Source organism: Sander lucioperca, chromosome 1 (genome assembly GCF_008315115.2).
Source record: "Sander lucioperca isolate FBNREF2018 chromosome 1, SLUC_FBN_1.2, whole genome shotgun sequence".
NCBI classification, from domain to species: domain Eukaryota; kingdom Metazoa; phylum Chordata; class Actinopteri; order Perciformes; family Percidae; genus Sander; species Sander lucioperca.
The window spans coordinates 4,516,850-4,538,843 of NC_050173.1; the positions used below are offsets into that span (position 1 = coordinate 4,516,850).

Consider the following 21,994-nt stretch of genomic DNA (forward strand, 5'->3'; position numbering starts at 1 on the left):
GGAATTTATCACTTAATTATCTTTATAGTTTCTAGATTTTAGAGTCCAATTTCTTCAGTGTCTTTATTTTCTATGTTCATATATACAAGGGAGCAAGGCATATAATATGTAGAGAAGGAAACTCGTCCTCAAAAAACAATTTAAAAAATGCGAGAAAAAGCGGCAGATAATAGCAGACAGACTGAATGATAGTCTGTAAAAATATACATAGATAGTAAAAATATACATTTATGAACTACTGCTCTTAACTGAAACCATTCAATGAGTCACTGTCATTTGCAAAAACGAACAGTTGTACACTTTGCATTAAAAGCGAGCAGTGGAAGTTAATATGACTTAGTAAATTTATATTTTAGCCCATGAGAGAGAGGGAGGAACAGAGTGAAAGAGATATTTACTCATCATATTCTAGCGTTGTAGAAAATTGATCTTCATGGTAAATTTCCTGAGTAACATTATCTTCTGCTTACTTTTAAGGCAAAGAGTACAACTGTTAATTTATGCAAATGATTAGTAGCCTAATCATTGGATGGAATGATTATGACGACTACAATTCAGAGCAGTGGTCAGTTAATGTATGTATTTAGGCTTCTTACGCATTCAGTCGGTCCGTGATCGTCTGCCACGCTTTCTCTCGCTGTTTCATTACAGCGGCCGTGTTTCTTTTCTTTTTATACAAATAATGTGTTTCACGTCATCATACTTCCACAAGAAGCTGCTGCTTACTCTGTATAAAGTATGTACAATGCATATTCTCCATTTTGGCATCAGTAAATCTGTGATTGACCTTGCGGTCTTTTGAGGAAAGCCGTGGACGTGCATCTATCTGAATTACTTCAGCCTGGCTCAACCTAGTCGCTCCTCCTCAGCCTGGCTTGGCCTTCATGAAACGCACCAAGCCAGGATGCACAGATTAGACTAGGTCAAGCCTCGCTTTATCAGTTATCCTGGATTTATATATTCTGCTTTTGTGAAACAGGCCCCAGATGGTGCACAGAACAGAGAAACACAAATTGAACAAGAATAAAAACCTTCCCCCCACCCTCTGCGGTCTCGAGGAAAACAAAACAAACAAACAAACAGAAATCACTCCTTGCCTAGTCACTCTCCTCAAGTACTTGTGGCGCTGAGGTCATCAGGTCTGATATTTGTGCTGCTGTGCCTTTCCATAGGTTGATAGTCGATGATTTGGCTTTGTTAATCCTTTCTTGGTTGCAGTTGAGCCGGCTAGCCAAATTCTCCTCTGTCTCCCAAGCAGGTGTAATTTAGAGTCGCCATTAAGTAAAAAACAATCGGGTCAGTAGGAATTTGACATCCTATCACATCAGATATTATTGATGTTGTTTTATTCCAGAACTCATGCACCTGTTCACACTCTCAGACCATATGCAGGAAAGTTCCTGTTTGTTCAGGTTGACAGAATGTGCAATAGGGAGTGGGAATGACTTTAGAGACGTATCTCTTATGGGGAGTCCAATATGTCCTATGACATATGTTGAAGTGGATATACTGGTGATTTGGGTTCTTGGAACAGTGGAAAATGTTATCCCAAACTGTCTCCCAATTAATTGTGTTCCCCTCAAGGCTCAGTTCTCGCTCCCATTTCTTTACTATTGGGAGTTCTCCTATGGATACTTGCATCAGTTTAGCATACATTTTTGACACAAATCCTCTCACAGGAAAATCAACAAACCATTTAATGACTGGGTGCGCCTCAAGACTGTTTCCCCACGGCACTCCATAACATTTTAGGGCTCATATTAAGCGAAGATAAAAGTAGAAGGATGTCCTGGGAACCTCAAAACTATCTCTCAGGTCTTACTGGTCTAAAGTATAAATACCTCTGTCACTCCACTGCTTACAAGCAAAGGGATTGTTACCAGACATTAAGTGTGCATTGTGCCATATTGGGGTATTCAAATGCCACTTATTGGTGTAGCGTAGTTGCTCCTCCACCTGTTTAAAGTTGATCAACGTGTTGGTGATAATAGGGCCATAGGCTAGTGATGGCCAAATGAAGCTTCCTGAACCATTTTCTTTATTTTCTGAGGCCACTAGATGGGGATCTTGGTTTAAAGAAAAGGCTCAAGGAATGGCAATTCAGTGTGCTTTGTTGAACTCAGAGTGCCATTTAGTGGGCTCAGAAAATAAAGAAAACGGTTCACAAAGCTTCATTTGGCCATCAATACTATAGGCTAGCATACACTGTTTTGGACACACACCTGGAAAGGCAAGGGTAGAGTATTTTAGCCTAGGTTGTTTATTATTCCAAATATACTGCCGAATTAAGGTATCAAGTTTCTTCCAGAAATGTATTGGTGGGGGTAAGGGGATCATTGTACTTAAGAAATTCACACGAGGAATTATGTTCATTTTAACAGCAATCCTGGACTGTAGTGATGCCAGCAGCGCAGACCAATTGGCCAGATCCCTTTGAACACTACTTAATATAGCTTCATAGTTGTTCTGGACAACTCGCTGTAGCGATGCGTGTATGGTGATGCCCAAATATGTAATTTTGCTTTGGGTTGGTATTGTAACATTAATGGCTGATGTCACATGCCTGTTGTTCAATAAAAGAAGATTCAATTTATTCCAGTTAATTTTATAGCAAGAGATTGAGCCAAATTCATTGAAGATCTTAAGAATTTTTGGAATAGAGTCCTCAAGATCAGTGATGTACAACAAAATATCATCTGCAAATAATGATATTGAGCTGCTATTGGATGTAATGTGGACATGACAGATTTTATTTTGCCTTATGGCTTGGGCTATAGCCTACAGTTTTGAACAATGTATGATAATAATTATTTGACCAAGGCCAATTTTTAACTATCAGAATATTTAGCCTAATATATGTTTCCTGTGAAAACTGAGTGAATGAAATTGATTGAAGATTGGATGACTGATGATTATTAAAGACATAACGTGTTGCGTAATTGAAAATGAATTTGCATTAAAAGAAACACAAGTTTAGGAACAGTATAGGCTAAATAACCATGAACAGGTTTAAGTCATGACACAATGTCACAATGATCACAGATGTAATGCTCTGCACCATCGGTGCAGGCCTCATGGGACCAGTGGAGGCAGAACAGGCACTGCACCCACACTTCCCCAGGCATGGAGGAACTACAGGCTTCGCCAAACACCACACATTCCTCCTCCTGGGAACCTACATTTGCGGTGGCAGGAGCGACTGCAGCAAAGTGGTTGCAGGGATGGAGAAGAGTTGCTTCTTTGGACGACAGCACTTCATGCCGGAGCAACTGTTGCTTGGTGGAGGGAGGGGCGACTGCAGCAGAGGCGGTGGCAGCGGGGAAAGATGTAGATGTGAAAATTCAGCAGTCATATACTCGTAAGTCTATTTAAATCTGTAAAAGTAGGATAACTGATAAAAGTAATGCCCAATTGAAAACTGCGTTGAAAGCGATAAGTCAAAAGCAATTGTGTGTGATTGTTTGTATGATTGTATGTGTTTATATATTGTATGTGTAAAGCTTAAAAAGCCTGAAAGAGGGTCCATGGTTTTATTAGTGCACAGTAGTCGACCGGGACGGGAGACCCGAGGAAGAGCGCTTGAGTCGCGTGCATTTGATTTAGAGGTCCATTTGAGTTGGCCTGGTTAGATCCATGAAAAAGTTTTAAATATAAAGTGCACCAACAATAGGTTGAAAGCATTTGAGTCGTGTGTACAAATAGATGTCCATTTGAGTTGGCCGAGTATAGATTATACTTTGAATAAACATTAAAGGTCCGGATTAAAGAAATAGTCTTTGTAGGCATGAAGGAAAAATAAGACTTTTTTAAGCCAGTGTAAACAGCTGTGAGGAGTAGGACTTGGTAACACTGACCTTGCGGCGACGGCAGAGGTAAAGCGCCACAGGAAGACTCCTCAGTTTTTTCTCCTGTCCATAGTATGAGAAATAGGACAATCAATTAAATATAGGTATAGTCGAATTGTGTGAACATACACTTAGGAAATGTACATAAGCTACTGTAAATACATTTCATTTTTGTGGTGGTGGAATTTATGTGTGTTTTGTGATCAGTAGTGCGAAATAAGATAACTTAATTGTAAATAAGATTGGTTTGTCGAATTGAGAGCGCGCAGCTCAGCGGTGTGGTTTGCAGTGTTAAGGTTGCAGGCGCAGTGTGGTTGTGGATTAATTGTGGATAGAGTTGTTTGTGTTGTGGATAGCAAGGGGATTCCATCCTCTGGGTGGCAGAACGCACTGCGGCTCCATTAGGTAGAACTGGATAGTGCAATTTCTGTACGGTATGTTTTTGATCGGATGGCTGGTTTGATTTTTGTGGAAAAGGGTGAAGCAGTGAGAATGGCTGAAAAAGTGGAAATGGATTAATCGGTATGAATGTCTTTGAAGAGTTGGGCGCCGACCCTGAACGTATTAAAGATGTGGAACGTTTTAAGGTTTGAATGGAGTTTCTCAGTGAATGCATGAATGAGCAGCTAGCAGTTGAAAATGTATGAAAATGTGTTGGCTCTGAACATTCAGTCCATCTGCTAAAAGTAAAAGAAAAAAAAAAGAAATGGAGATTTGAGGATTTGTAAGCGTTGAGGAATTGTAGAGCATTATGTGCTGGCCACACAGAATGCTACACAAATTCTTCTTCTCAAGATATTGGATGCAAGACATTGATTTCTTCCAAAAATAGCAATTTGTTGACCAAAATTTGTCAGATGTTTGAAGCATCAACCCACAAACACAGTAAAGTTGATTCACACAGCTCATCCTTCACCCCTTGAAAGACTTTGGAAAATACTAAGCTAACTTTTATACAGTGAAAAATTGCGGTGATTTTTGAATATACAGAATGTTTTTGTAATTGGTGATTATGTATGTCTAATTTCAATGGACTAATGATTTATGGGATCATTTATTTTGTTTTGGACTGAAGTTTTTTGCCCATTGTCTTAAGGACTTTGGAAAACACAGACGACAAAGGAAACATTTCTCCTCCATGAGAAATTAATGGACAGATCAAAGACAAACTTCTATCACATTTTTTCCTCCCTGAATGAAAACACTAATATGATTTTTGCAAAGCAATAAGTCAGTATGCCAAAGCCATTTATTCACAGGTGAAAGCAGCCCAGACTCCAGCTGATGGAGATTATCGTCCAGCCTGATGATCAAAGAGATCAAGGAATCCAGGTGGACATATTCATACAAGATGCCGCTGGACACCAGCACGTGTGAAGGACGCATCACAAAGGAACCATGTTCACACTTCAACTTCCCGCCCAGCAGAGTGCCTACAGGGACCCAGTTCGTCTGACCAGATGCCGACGGAGAGCACCGCCGATGCGGACTTCTGCTGACCGGATCATTCCTGCAGGCAGCAGAACGCCTAGCTGGTCCATCTTGATGTTTCAGAAACAGGTCCTGTTTCTGAAAAGGAGGGAGAGACGTTACGGAGGTCTGAGAGGGTTTCTGTCTCTTCTGCTGGCGGGTCTTCGTTGCATTTGGTGGGATGTGGCTTTTGAATGCAAACATCCAACTGATAAAGGGCCAGAATTCTCAGCCAAAGGACCTTACTTCCGTCTGATCCTGTGTTGTCGGGAATCGTACCCATGATCGTACCCCCGATCTGGCGCGCACAAATATGACGTCATGGGAGCGCCATAAGCCTGTTATGGTTTTGGTAACGTTGCCGCCTGGCGCTGGGTGCATGAGAATAAACCAGCAGAATTTGAGATTTTGTCCCAAATTTTCAGATTGGACAATGTTGAACAAAGAACTTTCCAAATCTGGACTTCAGACTATTCCCCTTTCTGCAGCTTTTGCAACAATGGACATTGATGTCAGCAGCTCTCTGTGCTTTCACATAGCTTACACCATTTCCCCAGATTTGCCATTGAATATATTTCAACCCATCTGATTACATTACTTTTTTGAGACCAGGGATTACTTGTCCAGTGTGGAAAGTTGAATTTAGTTTTATCTGTTTTCTTTGATTTTTAAGATTTTTTTTCCCTTCCTGTTGAATGATTCAAGTTCCCATTGTATTTACCTGGTCAACAACTTTTTAATATCTTCTGATTTAATTAAGTGTATCTGCTTTTGCTTCAATAGAATTCTAGACACTGATGACTGAGAGGACGTGTTTATGTTAGAGAAATAACACTTTTTGTTACAAAATGAGGAGTCAGATGAGGTCAGAGAAGGAATGAATGTCTTGTATAAATCATGTTTTATTTTTTACAACTTCTTTTTGCTAATGTCTACATTTTTGTTATGTTTAATGTTTATGTAAATTACTTTGTTTTCAGTAACATGTATAGTGATATTCACACATTTTTAAGGTGTGAAAGGGTGGATTGTTGAAGTTAAAAAAGTTAAAACATTGGTGATGTTTTAGAGCAATATACTTTTAGGTCAAAAATGTAACTTATTTAATATACTTATTGTAAACTGCTGTGAGACTGAGTGACACTGAAACTGAGCCGAAAATGATTGTTTCAATGCTGATTAAGCCTAATCCTCACCCCAACCCTAACTTCTAAAGAATTGAATAAGTCACGTCTGTTATTTAGCATAAAGGTAGAAGCTCTAGAAGACCTAGTGTTTAATCAACTTTGAGAGCCATCCCCTGTTGGGCCAGACAAAGAATGAGTATTCCTGTAGTTTGGAAACAATTGACACTGACTTGGTAAGATCCTGTGGCCGGGTGTGGCCACAAGACACATGGATTAGGGACACTTTTGCTTTTGAAGACATCTGACCAATACGGACGGATTTAATTTGAGGAACCACCCTCAAACTCTTTAGGATAAATTTGGAAACTTCACAATGATTCAAGACTGTTGAACACTGAATGTGTCTCCCGAAGGGGAGGCATGTTTTTGCAGTCCACTGCTGGCAGTGTTTTATTGATGTATTGTTTTGTCATGTCACAAGACTGTTTTTATGTGACTCCATCAGGGAGAAACGTAGATCAGTCCACTGTCAACTGCAGTGTAACATTTGTTTTTTGTCTTGTCATTTTCATTCATGTTGTTTATTAAGCCTTTTGCTTAACTTTCAATTGGACCCAAGTCTTTCTCCTTCCTCCTCAGAAATCAAACGATCACGTCGTTCTTTTTATTTCTTACAATAGTTAAACAACTTGGAATTCACTGCACATGACTGGAAAGGAAGACAAGTAAAACATTAAACTTCACTTGCCTCATTCTCCTTCCTAGGACCAGCCTTAGGGAAGGGACGGACTGCCTCCGGGCTGAATTCTTGGGCAGCCTCAAGTATGTCGATGTCTGCAAATGGAAGGATGAACTTTTTTTAAAGAACTGGTTAATCTTAAATGTAACAGTTTAAAATATTTTCGTCAGATTTTAAGAGGCGGAGAGCTGAGCTGACCGCTCCTCATTTGCCAGCCCGGTCTCACGGCACGTTAATTTTAATCTATTGATACGTGTTCACGGGGACATTTTTCTCGTTTTTTACGTGGTGGCCAGCACGAAAATGTGAAGTAATGTATTTCAATGGGAAGCATATTTCGTGGCCACAGCACGAAAATGGTAGGGAGTAGTATAAAGAGCCAAAAATCCGCGCAGGGAGGCTGCCTGGGGTGGTGGATGGGTCAAACAACACAGGACTTTCACCCGGGCGAGCGGGATTCGCGTGTGGCGTTTTGTTTCCCGTAGTCTTCCTAATTACAACAATAATTATTATTGTTGTCCCCCGCGGCCGTCTCCCAGTGTGTGAGGTGCCCTTTCCCCGTAGGGTTTTTCCTAAACCCAACCTCCACCATCCCGTTATTGTGGCGCGTCCCCAGCGGCTGTCCCCCGCGGTCGTCTCCCGGCGTGTGAGGCGCCCTTTCCCCATAGGGTTTTTCCTAAACCCAACCTCCGCCATCCCGTTATTGTTGCGCGTCCCCTGCGGCCATCTTGCGGCTGCTTCCCGGCATATGGGGCGTCCTTTTCGGCTGTCTCCTGGCCATCTCCCGGTAAAAAAACGTGCTTGTGAACACGTAAAAATGACGTGACATTTACACGTAAAAAATAACGTGACATTTACACGAACTGCCGTGAGACTGGGTTGCATTTGCATACAGTAGCCTGGATTCAACTTGCCGACTTCCCTGGTCCCTCCCCTGCCGCTTTGTAGTCAAGATGACGCCTGTTTAGTCCGTGTAGGGTCCATCGTTCCACACTGAACTTTTTGACCGTTTTTAGGGGGTCATCCGGGTATTTTCAGTACACTGACTTTTTGCATTATCTACACTATATACTTAAAACTAAGCGTTTGAAGTGTGCAAGTAGGCAGTTTGAGACACAGACCCTGTTTTTACGCCTGAGCTGACTGGCCAATTAGCAAGTTGCCCACTGACCATCCAATTAGAGGAGCAATCAAACTGCCCAATCAGGGGTCACAAGGTTCTGCTCTGTTTATTCCGTCCGTTTGGAACATGCTGACTCTTCTGGTAAACATGTGGGTTAATTACAAGTGTAGCACGAAAATGCCAATAAAGTTTATGAAGTCCTAATTAACTACATATATCAAGATAGCTGTGCATGCATCCAGGGGTTACTTAACTTGGACATTTATTAGTTTGGTGTGGTGTGGTCATTGCTATTAGCAGCTTCGGTCTGCTGGCTAACATTAATTGTTGTAAGTGCCGTTTCAAAAAGTAACTTCAATGTTAAGACTAATCTAATCTTTAATAGTTGTTTCTTGACATAATGCCATAGATTGGTGTAGCTAACGTTAGCGATTAGCAGCATAGGTAAAGTCTATCAAAGTCTGTTTTGAGGGTGGCTGCAATCAGCAGCCTCTGAGAAGTGCCTCTGCGCCAGACCCACGGTTGTACTTGAATGTCGCCCCTTAGTCTCGCATTGCTAGACCTATCTCCACAGCGCTGTGTCATCTGTTACAGTATAGATCATGGCTTGTGCCTATAACTTCTTTTTTCACTCACACATAGGAAATTTGTGTGTCCGTCGCTCAGACTTTGTGAAATCTCAATGTTGGAAATAATATTAAAAATAATTCTCCAGTAAAAAACTTTTCTCAAATTATTTATGACCCTTATTGAGCCCATAATTAGAGCCTGTACATGCCAATAGTCCACACAGGTGTTTTCCCTTATGTTGCCTGGTTAGACCTCTGCTCAGGACTGTGCACTTACAAACTGCACACCTTCTGTTGGTTTTGTTGTACCTGTTAGGGAAGAGCAGCTTACACAGTTATCATTCTTATTAGTACATAGAATACAGCAGGAACAGCAGCAATAATAGCACAACTACAACTGCAATCCTCTTCTTCATGTTGCATTTGTTGGGTCCCCACATGACAGATAGGGTGAGTCACTGCATTATAAATTTTAAGCTAGGGTCCTTACCTGAAAAGGTCTAAGCACTTACGCCCTAAACAATTTATATGACTGGGGGTTACTGAGGTGGAGGAATAAAGTTTCTGTGTGGTGTGTGGTGGAAATGTGAGGAAAGTGCAGCCTGGTGGTTGAAATATGGCTGCCACTGTCCCTGCTCCATTAGTAGTGCCCTTCGGCTAGCTTTAACACTAAGAACAGCTATGAATCAACACCATACACACACTTTGGCTCTGAAACACAAGCACACAAATATCTGAGGTCATGATTGGGTCAGTCAGATGGATGTGGTTGTGTACTTGTATAGCATTAAGATAAACATTTTTTAACCATAAATTAAACAACCGCGATTAATCTCTGGTTTCTTGATAGGTTTAAATTGTTTCTGATTATGAATGGAAAAAAGCGCTAGTCAGTGGTATAGAATACATTCTATGTAAGAATAATAAAAAAAGAGTGACATCAATGTCAGTGTAGCTCGATGACAAACTTCAGCAGATTTATGGAAATATATTCACAACTATACCAGGATTTATATTGCTTTTTTTTAATCTGCAGCTCTGTTTCTCTACTTTGACATTTTTCCTAAATGGATGATGAGATGAGTAGATGAAACGAGTAGTAATGTTCAAATGAAGCTTCACGAACCATTAGTTATACAGTATTTGTTAACCCAACTAGATGACGCTCTTGGCTCTTGGTTTATTTCAATTCAATTTCAATTCAATTTTATTTATAGTATCAAATCATAACAATAGTTATTTCAAGGCACTTTATAGATGGAGTATGTCTATACCACACTCTATAATTTACAAAGACCCAACAATTTCCCACGAGCAAGCATTTGGTGCAACAGTGGCGAGGAAAAACTTCCTTTTAGGCAAAAAAGGACAGACACAGGCTCTTTATGGGCGGCATCTGTCACTCTCGGTTTGGACACAGACACATACAGATATAGAGAAATATTATTCTTAATTATAGATGAACAGTGGCAGTTATAGTAACAATAAAGATAGTGGAACTATGACTAGAAACAATAGTTGTAGTAGTTCAGGGATAATGCGGGACATAGCAGGGCGTCCAGCAGGATATCAGGGGCAGCTGCACCCAGGATTTAGGTGCCAACCCAATCCAAGGAAAACTGCGAGGCGAGAAAAGAAAAGAACTCCGGGGAATAAGCTCTCCAGAGATAAGTTAGTGACAAGCATTTCCGGGACATGAATGCACGCAGATGGAAAAAGAAAGGAGATCAGTGTGTCAAAAAGAACACAAGCCCAAGGAATGGCAATTCAGTGTGCTTTCATGCCTTTGTTGAACAGAGAGCGACATCTAATGGGCTCAGAAAAATTAATAAAATGCTTCACGAAGCTTTGCTTGGACATCACTAGAAATGAGCCTACTGTGCACTGCATTGAAAGAAAAGTGTTTTGCATAAATAATGTTTAAACCAAAAGCCAACGTTGACTTATTCTAAATCATGATTGTTTTCTTAAACCTAACCAAGTAGTTATGTTACAAAAACTTCTCTCCCTGTCAGTCTATCAGTCTTTCTTTCTCTATCATTGGCGATCCGCTACATGTACTGTAGATCTTCTCACATATTCTCTGTCCTCAAAAAGATTGACACCTATCCTTAATGACCCTTCTGCCTCTATCTCTTTGAGATTCGCTTTTCAAAGATACGCTTGGTCAGGTACCTTTGGCGTTAGTTACGGACGTAAAAAGTCTCCTTTAGCGTCTCAGTCAGACGCAGAGTGCTCTCAACGAATTCCAATCCCATCCGCGGCGATATTTGATGCTCTGGGTAGGGACCGATTTGGCGTCATTTTTCAACGTGCTGGGTAAAACCACTTAGTTAGGGTTAAGGAAAGATTGTGGGTGGGGTTTTCAAAATGTATGTTTCTGTGACACGCTGGACTAGAACAAGACACAAACCCCGGTCTCCTGGGTGAAAGTCCTGTGTTGTTGACCCATCCAACACCCCAACCTGCCTTCTTACGTGGATTTTAAAGGTGTTCAACTGTAAATAGGTGGTAACTGTCTTACTGTAATGACTTATGCACATTCAGTCAACCTGTGATGTATGTATGAATAAATGAATAAATAAGTAAGTACAATAAATACATACCCAAATAAAGTTTGAACATTGCTTTCGTGACGTTTCAGCCAACACATTTCACTCCCAACTCATTAACATACTGATGCCTGGACAGGACCCGTTGGCGTCACTTTTTAACTCTCTGGGTATCCCTTTGGCATCATTTTTAAATGCACTTAGTCAGGACCCACTGGTGATATTTTCTTAACATGCTTGGTCAGGACTTCTTGGAGTTTTAGATGCTCTAGGTCAGAATCCCTTGGCGTCATTTTTCAACATGCAGGGTGACCACTTAGTTAGGGTTAGGAAAAGATTGTGGGTGGGGTTTAAAGATGTCATTTTAAGTGACACACGGGACAAGAACTGTCTTGCCCAGTGTGTCCCATATAAAAGGGTGCCTTTGGCGTCGGTATCTGAAGCTCAGGGCCACTGATCAAGGGTCAGTATGTTGACGAGTTGGGAATGAGAACGGCTTGTATCAGCCCACTGTCTTTCTCATTTTGCCTGACCTTCTACAAATCATTTAAGGCTTCAGTTTTTTTCAACAATCCATTAACAACAGCACACAACTGAATCATAAAATGATTGTGGCATTATCAAGTTATGAAAAGGGAAAATTTGTACATTTGGGATTTAAAATGATGGATTATGAGTGCCAGTACAGCACTATGCAAGTTGTATTAAATAGATTTTTGGAAAACAGTGGGGGCTGTCTAATAGGAGGTTTGGCAAACCTGTAGAACAGACTGTAGAAGCATCTGACCGTGGGAGATATTTTAATGGGTTTAGATTTGACATAGGCAGTAATGGCACAGAAAAGAACAAAAGACTGTACTGCACATCTTATTATTTTATGTTATACATAAATGTGATACTATAATGTGTGTTTGCTTATGTGTCTGCATGTGCACATTTTATATATCTGTGCATTTGCATATGTAACATATGTCAAAGCTTCAGGCGTTTGCTAGGTGCTGCTAGTCGTTATTACATACACACATGAATTGTATTTTTTATTATATTTTTTTACATTATTCACACAGGCCACATAACTCAAAATAACACAAAACATATGTTTCCAAAACAGAACACAGGACGACATTTATATTCATGTCATACCATCCCCACATGCAAAGAACAGGGAAATAATGAGACGACGTTTTGGTCTCTTGCTTCTGCCAGTCTAATGCTGTGTTCACACCAAACATGAAGCAAACCTTCGTCTCACACTCCTTGTGCGAGTTTGACCTTGGAACATTTGTGTTTATTTGCGTTAGTTGAGCAAGATGCGCCAAGATCTCCATGCAGATACCAATGAATTCCGCCATTTCTTAAGTTATCAACCATGGCCAAAGAAACCCACTATTGCTGCTTTGAACCCTTTTGTGAAAATCCCAGATACGACCGAAAACCAAACACCGTCTTGTGTGGGTTCATAACATCATTACACACCTCGGTAAATTTTACCGCCCGCAGACAGCTACAATCATTTTTTTCCTCCATTTCTGATTCAACAACGTCAGGAGGTCAGGAGAATCTCAATGCTGACAGGCTTTTGCGACACAGTGTCATGCAAATAACTAAATCCTAATTACATAATTAACATAACTGTTTATTAGTGTGCCGCTGTTCCGTACGGCAAATGGGCCAGGCAAAGCAAATGGCACGAATTACACAATTGCTCAGCGCAAATTTGCGTCTATTTGTGTCTATTTACTTTGACTTTGTATGTAATTGTGCTGCACAAATCAAATTTGCTTTGCGTATGGCGTGGACACATAAAAAGGATGAGAGCTCGCTGTAGATCATGGCGATGTCCCCCTTTGGCTAAATGTCTGAAGGTGAAATAACTCTTGTTTGAAGTTATCTTCTTTACATGAGTGACATTAGAACATTTATGTGCGTTTATGCTTTTACGTAAATGCTTATATGACTATAAAAAGAAGAAACTCACTGACAATTTCCCAAACTGTGCACAGACTGTCCACCCACCTACATTTCTCCTGTGTGTGTGTGAGTATGCTTGTTAGTGTATGTGTAACTCAGTGTGCACACCTACACAGGCTGTGTGACTGCATGTGTGTGTACATGTTCTACCAGGAAGAGAATATTTGTACAGATGGTGTGTTGGTGGATGGTGCTGCTGCTACTCTGGATAATTATCATAAGTCACAGATAATCCATCAATCATCATTCATCAACATGTTTTCATGAGAGGAGATGGAAATGGAAGAAATGTGTAACTAGAAGGTTCTGTAAGGGGAAGCAGCACACACTGGAATGTAATTAAGTAATCTATAGTTTTATTGCATTTTTAGGAATCATTTAGCCTGCATATCAAAAAGTCAATAAATGAAAAGGTAAAACAATAAGAATTTGAATACAAAACAATGTCATATATGAGGCTGCGGATGTTGTAATACCATGATTGCCTCTTCAGTTGTTTTACTCATTAATTTCTGCCTTGTTTCTAGGGAACAAAATGAAATAAAAACTACAGTTTCCAAAACAAAATGGCCTCCAAATCTCTACGCAAATTCCAAACAAAAACAAAATTTTTAGTGAGAATACAGTGCTAATACAATAATAATAAAGCAAAAAGGTGGTCAAACAGTATTATAGTAGTACCTCTACAAAAAGAAGAAAGCAAAACAAAAATCATTACACTGCCATTTACCAAGTAAAAGGCAGAAAGAAAAATAACAGAAGAATGAAAAGAAGAAAATATAAATTTAAGTTATTGCTAAACTCCCTACTGTGGGGCGGCCTCTAGCCCAGTAAGAGTGTTCGCCCCATGTTGGCGGAGTTCTGCAGCGGCGCAGGGTTCGACCTGCTGCCCTTTGCTGCGTGTCATCCCCCATCTCTCTCCCCCTTTCATGTCTATCCACTTTCAAATAAAGGGAAAAAAGCCCAAAAAATTATCTTAAAAAATAAAAAAAATAATAATCCCTACTGCAAGTCAATCCGGCCAATCTTTAATTGGCTGTCAGAGATTTTAGGAGACATCATCAAATCATCTTTGAACCCTTGGAATGTTTGATGCTGGAGCCAGTTTGGCGTTATTTTGTCACTTATTGGGCGTAGTAGGCTAGTTGGAACCGGTTACCTCCAGGATCTGTGCTAGGCTAAGCTAGCGCTGGGGGCATCAGACAGAGTTACAACACGCACTGAGACGAGGAGGGTATGTATCGACTTGTCTAACTCTGGGGGTTACGGTGAATAAGCTAAAGTCCCAATAAGTCGGCGTGTTCCTTTAACACACACAGGGTCTCTTTGAAATGCTGGAATGCTGCCAATGCTAAATAGCCATGGGAACAAAACAAAGTTTTTAGAGTTTTCGTCCTGAAACAAGCGTAAAATGAAAATTTTCGCACGAAAACCAAGATTGCCAACTTTCTGTCAGATGGAAAAATTTTCTAAAAAATGCTCCATGGACTTCAAGATGAGACCTATGTTCCCTCAAAATTTGGTATATTAACTTCTCATTTTTTTTCCGAATCATGGAGCTCGTTAGGGGGCGCTTGAAAGCCCTTGAAAGGTTTATGTGGTTTAATTTTCAGAAAACACCATATATTTGTTGTACTGCACATTGCCGCAGCTCCTCTTTTCACCCTGTGTGTTGAGTTCTCTGTTTTAGCTACAGAGTGAAGCATCTCACTTCTGTTTAAAAAAGTAATTGTGTGCACATCCCACCTTCTGGCAGGTGCAGGACAATGAGAAATACTAAAGTGAAAAGTAATGTCCCCAACACTGCTTATTAGCTCCCATATTTGTTTTAAATTGGTTTATTAGGATAAACCCCTTGAGATGTATCATCTCGTTTTCAAGGGGGTCCCAAGATTTAATTTAATAAAAAGGCAATGTTTCAACCCTGCTGGGTTTTCTTCAGGCAAATGGTGGACATATTTCTTAAAGGGATATATGTAGGCCTTATAATCAGCTGGTAATCTATCCCTTTATCAAATGTGTCCACCATTTGCCTGAAGAAGACCCAGCAGGGTCGAAATGTTGCCTTTTTTATTAAATGTGGGAGCTAATAAGCAGTGTTGCGGACATTACATTTTTTTCACTTTAGCATCTCATTTCTGTACCATCTTTGTTGGGAGTCGCACATGCGCAGTAAGTACTGCTAGCTAGGCAGTTGCAGAGCATGAGGTCGTGCCATGCTAGCAGCTAGGCGAGCATTCTAACGCGTGTTACAAAGTGACGCACGTTCGTCACGGAAGTAAAGGCTGGACTACAATACAGCTGTTTGGAGAAGTTTGTGAATAGTGTTTTACAACACAATAAAGGAAAGGGGAAAAGCCAAAAAGCATAATATGAGCACTTTCAGCACTCAAAATAACCTCTTACATTTACATACAAAATGTCATGAAAATAACCCATATGTCCTGTTTGTTTAAATTCATTATTTCTTAAAAATATCAGAATCAGTTTTAGAGTATGGTTTGTAGTCTGTTACAAACACATCAGTATCACTTCACTGTTATACATTTTTACAATAAGATTGTACATGCAATTATTAGCTGCCAGGAGAACATGTATCTCTTGCTTGGCGTGTATAATCAAGATTGGTTTCAGTTACCTCATGTGTATGATGAATGCAACAGGAGACATGACTGCCAGGAAGTCAGATGGATAGCTGGGTAAGCCTGCTTACTGTAGTTTTTCAACTAGGTGAGGAAACATGGCAGATCTCTGTTTAGAGGACCCTTTCAGAAATCTGTTCCCTGACAAATACCCTGGCCTTCCTCAATGTCCTCTGGAGAGGAATCCAAACAAATATTGTTATTAATAACAAACAAATGCAATGACTTACAAAGAGACATAACAGCTACAAGTGTATGCACTATACAGGATTTACCCTATTATACTTTATCGACAGGAATTGATAGGTCAAACAGCAAACAGCCATCCACAAATAGTCTATAAACAAAGCACCAGGCTGTCTTTGAGATTTCACATGAACAACGGTTAAAGTTACTCAGGCTACCGATGAATACCATAATTCCTCCGTTCAATTAGGCCTAAGCGATGCACCCCAAGCTTCCATCCTTAAAGGAACACGCCAACTTATTGGGACTTTAGCTTATTTACCTAATCCACCAGAGTTAGATAAGTCCATGAACGTGACTGGTGATCATGGCTGACTTTGTGGAATTCTCAGAGGTATCAAACCAAGATTCAGAACCGTATCGTTTTGAGCCAGAATACACAGACGAGGAGTTACAAATTTTGGAAGCTGATAGACAAGATGCTGAACAGACTGAGGTCGAGGGAAGAATCAGAACGAACATGGACTGGTGGTGTAAATGTGGAACATGCTAACCTATGCCGACAGAAACCGAGTGCCTTTGTTGTAGTGAATGGGACCAGGTATTGCCATCGATGGCAAGGCTTGATGACAATGAAAATCTTTGCATCACTACCACGGAAGATTACTCTGCCCTAATACACCCGGCAGTTGTCGATTTTTTTCCCAGTTGTGACTAGATCAACTGGAAGAAACGCCCCTTGCCGAGTGACCCTAATGGACAGCTGTCCACCAAGTAAGTGATTTTGTAATAATCATGATGCATACATAGTTCAATGCAATTGTAGTATAGCCATGCCATACAGTTGGTCTATACACGTAAACACGAAATATGCACACATGCCATCTGACATAGCACCCTTCAAATAGCCTTTCCTATTTACTTGTAGCCTAGCTATTCATACAAAGTTTTCTGTGCTCTTAGTCAATACAGGTTGGTGTCCTACCGTAGTCTGGCTATCACCAGACCAAGCTCAATATGTTAAGATTGAACATTAGTCTGGAGAGTCTGCTCTGTATTTTCTACTGCACAAGAGGCGTGATCAACGTGCATAGTTCAAATGAGTCTTTACGCAATTGGATAGTCCTTCAACCAATCAGACCAACGATCCGGGTGACGTAGCAGCAACAGCGGCATCAATGGGTTGCTGCGCTTCGGTGGCCGCTATGTCGAATGTAAACAAGAAGCTGCTTGGTCGCTTCTCTATTGTCATCGTGTTAAACCCGCCAATAGCGCGCCAGGTGGATACGCCAGTTTGTGATTGGTCCCCGCAAAATTGTAACAGAAGTAGGATCGATAAACGTAGAGGTTTCCAGCCTAATCTGCAGGGCGAAATCAAATCGCCGGCAGATTGGGCTGGGTTTACCCAGTCTAGTCCTACCGCATAGTTTTGGAGTGGGCCCTAAAGGGAGAAACTTTGGGTAGAAGCAATCGTAAACCATTGACATCATGTGTGGTTGGTGCCATTCAAAGAAAATATCCCTCAGAGACTGGTGTCTATGTGGGATTTCAAGAGGCGGAGGAGGCAATTGAAATGTAACTGTAAGTGCCAACACCAATCATACATAAAGTAATTAAGCTATACTCTTTATCATACACAATTGTCGACACAATTCATAAACTGGTGATATTCATATCTATGACAAGAATAAAAGTTGCATATTTTGTTGTGTTGGTATTACTGTACATGTTGCATAGACTATATCTGTGAATAAATATATGTGAACGTAACATAAAAGAGCAACCTACGAATATCAGAGTGGTACTTGTCAGGGAATTATATGATTGTATTGTCCCTGTCTATTAGTCTGTATACACTTTGCATATTCTACTCAGCCTGTCTGATACTTTGACACTGGCCTGTGAAACTACACTGAGTTTTATTTCATCTTGAAACTATGTGAAACCTTGATTTGCTTTTTGTTTATTGTAATATTTTCAAGTTCAAATACATTCTTGCAACATCTAGTCTGTCAGTGATGAAAAACAGGCCTATGGGATGTTATTTATAACCATATCATAACATTATGAATCTGGACCTGTGAACCTTGATGTGTGTCTGGCAATGACATCCTCCTTCCTGGGTTTTGTAACTCTGGCAATGTTAGCAGCCAAACAGGGAACTTTGAAATGAAATAAGGGGTCTTGGTATTTCACCGATGGATCCAGCCTTCTCTGAATGACTGCATCCATCATGTCGTTCCTGAAAGTCTGTGTTGTTTCCTGGTAGACAGGTCTGGCAATCCATTGTTTGTTTTTGGAAAACCACATTGTGTCTTTGGAGGCCTGAAATGAAAACCAGCATGACTGAGGAGTTTGGTCTGTTTTGATCTGATTCTGATCTAAAGGCTATATTATTTCATGCTGGTTATACCAGCAAAAGTGTTATGTTGTAAAAGATAAATATGGTAATTTATATATTTAGGTGGTAAATTACATACAGATCATTACTGACATAGAAACAAAATAGATGTCCTAAGGTGATGTGTGCGAGCCAGCAGTGACATTCCACTGTGCATTATACCTGCTTACAATATGCACATGAGAAATAAATTAGACTTTGCCTTTGCAATATGTGTGTGTGTGTGTGTGTGTGTGTGTGTGTATGTGTATGTAATGTATGATTGTGTACCTTTGGATCTCCTTTTGATGAGCTACAGCTCCACCACATGTGATTGCTCACACTCTTTATCCAAGGAGCAAGGTCCATGCAGTTCTGTACTGGCCAATTATCTAAAAACCAGCTCGATTTTCCACAGACTGAGAGCCAGAGTAGGGCTACGTCTTTAAGTCACTGCATGCACCTCCGTTGTCGTAGCAACGCGTCATGACAATCATAACAACAATGGAGGACTACATACTAATACTTTTGCTCCTGGCTTTACAAATTCACACTGGAATTCAAAGACGCGCATTGACAGCTCTTCGTGACTGCTATGGACAGAGGATACATTGAAGAAGAAAGGTAATTATCTCGCATGTTTTGACTGTTACTATTATAATTTTTTGCTGGCTCGTGTAAGATTTGGTGTTAAAAATGTGACCGATGACCGGTCTGGCCCTAAAAAAGGCCAGATGTAATCTGATTCCAATTTTAAGGTCACTACACCTCACACCCTCAAATCTTAAGTGTTCGTTGACTGGTACATCAGAAATAAAACTCAGGATTCGTTCAGTTAGAATTATAACAAACTTTAGTGAAGAATGATATTGCAAATACAAGTACGTGTACACGGATCAGATATTACAAGACATGTCTATCTCTCCTAACAAACCGACACTCGCCAAGCATCTGATGCTATGTTAAAAAGTATTTTCATCCATTTCTGTCCCATCTTCTGGTGGTGCTGTCATCAGTTTTGGATGCAGTCCAGATCCTCCCGGCTCCCTTTGTCCCTACCACGATGTAGCGCAATGTATGAAATGTTACCTTGATTCTCACACTCCCAAGCCGAAAACAGACATTTGTTACTCTTGGGATATTTTACGGTTGCTTTCTATTTATCAAATATATACACTGGTTACAAAATGTTTTACGATGTTCATATTACTGAATACCTGTGTATTTTCTTTATCTTCTGCAGACTTAGGGAGCGCTGAGAGCCAAGGACATTTCACAACCTGCACCATACTTCTCACCGTTTGCGAATAACTGACCATTGTTCCCTGCTCCCCCCCGATCTAAGAGTTCTTTGATTAGCTCAAATTATCTTCCCAATGTCCTGGTACTCCTTTTTCAAATTATATCTGCCAGATGGCTTTTCTCACAAACAGTCATTAAGAGCAGACACAATGGCCAGTTATGATTCTAAAAGCTTCTACATACTTTATTGACAAGATATATCCTACACTTGCGACATCTATAGCATATCGATGCTAACTAGCTAGCTGTTAACTTAATGCTCATATTTCAAGTTCAAGTAGTGTATTGTCATGTACTCATAAAGGTATTATAATTATAATATTATATATGAAATGAATGTTGTGTGTTTGGGTGTGTGTGTGCGTGTGTGTGGGGGGGGGTGATTGGTGTGTGTCGTGGATGTAATACTGTACAATACCATAGCCTACCTGTAAACAAACCAAATGATACAGGATTTTACCCTTGCAGATTGTATTATGGCTGAGGGCAAGGTGGAGGAGGACACATATTGTTTGGGCATACCACCGATCACACTATTGGTGGGACACAGTTGTGCCGGATTTCACCCCTACACAGTTTGTTCGAAACTTTCGAATGTTCCGGGAGTCTTTTGAATACATATGCGATCAGGTCAGGCATCTCATGGGCAGAATGAACACTATTTACCGTATGTCTGTTCCAGTGAACAAACGTGTAGCAATTGCTCTCTGGAAGTTGGCTTCCACCAGCATTGAGTATAGGACCATTAGCCACCTTTTTGGGGTAGGTCTAAGCACAGTGTTTAACTGTGTTCAGGATTTCCGAGACTTGTCATAAGGGTCTTGCTCCCTAAACACATCACCATTCCAGATGCTGCTAAGATGGTTGAAATTGCCACCTTATTCCATAACCACTGGAGAATACCATAGTGTGTTGGTGCAATAGATGGAAGCCACATCCCAATCATTGCACCCGATGAGTATCCCAGTGACTATTTTAACAGGAAAGGGTGGCACTCGATTATATTGCAAGGCATTGTTGCAAGGAGTTGTGGATGGCAGAGGCCTGTTTTAGGAAGTGTGTGTGGGCTATGCAGGGAGTGTGCATGATGCAAGAGTGCTAAGGCAATCACATTTGTGGGAGCAACTAAGTGATGGGGAATTACTTGGACAAAACAAAATGATCATCTCTGGCATTAATGTTGGACACTACCTCATCGGTGACCCCACTTACCCAATGCAGCATTGGCTTATGAAGCCCTTCTCCGACACTGGAAGACTGAAGTCACCTGAACAACGCACCTACAATTACAGATTGAGCAGTGCGCGTTCGGTTGTAGAGATGGCTTTTGGAAGGTTAAACGGGCATTGGAGATTTCTCCTCAAAAGAAACGACAGAAGAAAATGACGACCTGCTGTGTGCTTCATAATATTTGTGAAGAGCATGGTGACAATTTTATTGAGGAGCGTGTAGACAGGCAGTTAAACATTCAACCTCCAGGTCAGGCATTACCTGAGCATGGTGAGCCGGTTGGACACACACCCTTGCTGTTAAAAACAGATAAACAAAAACAGCTATGACCAGTGTACATTACATTCTTACTCACAGAAATAAACAGAAACTCAAAACACTCATTAATCTGCTTTTGTGTTTTAGCTCTCTCCTGCTCAGACAATCTACTGGAGGCTTTCTTCAACTATATCAGCGCAACTGAGAATGATGTGCTAACTGAGGCAATTAGCAACTTCAAAGGAGCAGATATGGATGAACTCCTTAGCATACTCAGCAGTCACAACTGCTGTGTACTCCCAACTGAAGAAAATCTGCCAAGTCTGGTGGAGGAAATAGCCCACAAAGAGATGGTACAAGAACCAGCATTTATCATCAAGTGTTGGAAGCCAATTCTCAGGTCTAATGGACAATCCATGAGTACGGAAGGACTGAAGAAGATTCTGGATGATCTCAAACCCAAGGCAAGAAACATTACCAAAACCATCAAGTTCCCAGAATCTACCTCAAACCATCTCTTGAGATTTGTAAGAGAAAGAGATGAGAAGGAGCTTGGCCTATTCCTCAGGTACTGCACAGGGTCTGACTTGTTCCTAACTA

The 21,994-nt window shown here is 40.6% G+C and overlaps 1 long non-coding RNA gene across 1 annotated transcript; it reads right to left on the reverse strand.

Moving 5' to 3' along the window:
- Positions 1-620: 620 nt before the first annotated feature.
- On the reverse strand, positions 621-15,747 carry LOC116048022. The gene is made up of 3 exons (XR_004104549.2): positions 15,641-15,747; positions 9,263-9,270; positions 621-633 (listed from the first exon to the last, which is right to left on the reverse strand). It is a non-coding gene; the product is annotated as an uncharacterized LOC116048022 (long non-coding RNA).
- Between the last annotated feature and the right edge of the window lie 6,247 nt (positions 15,748-21,994).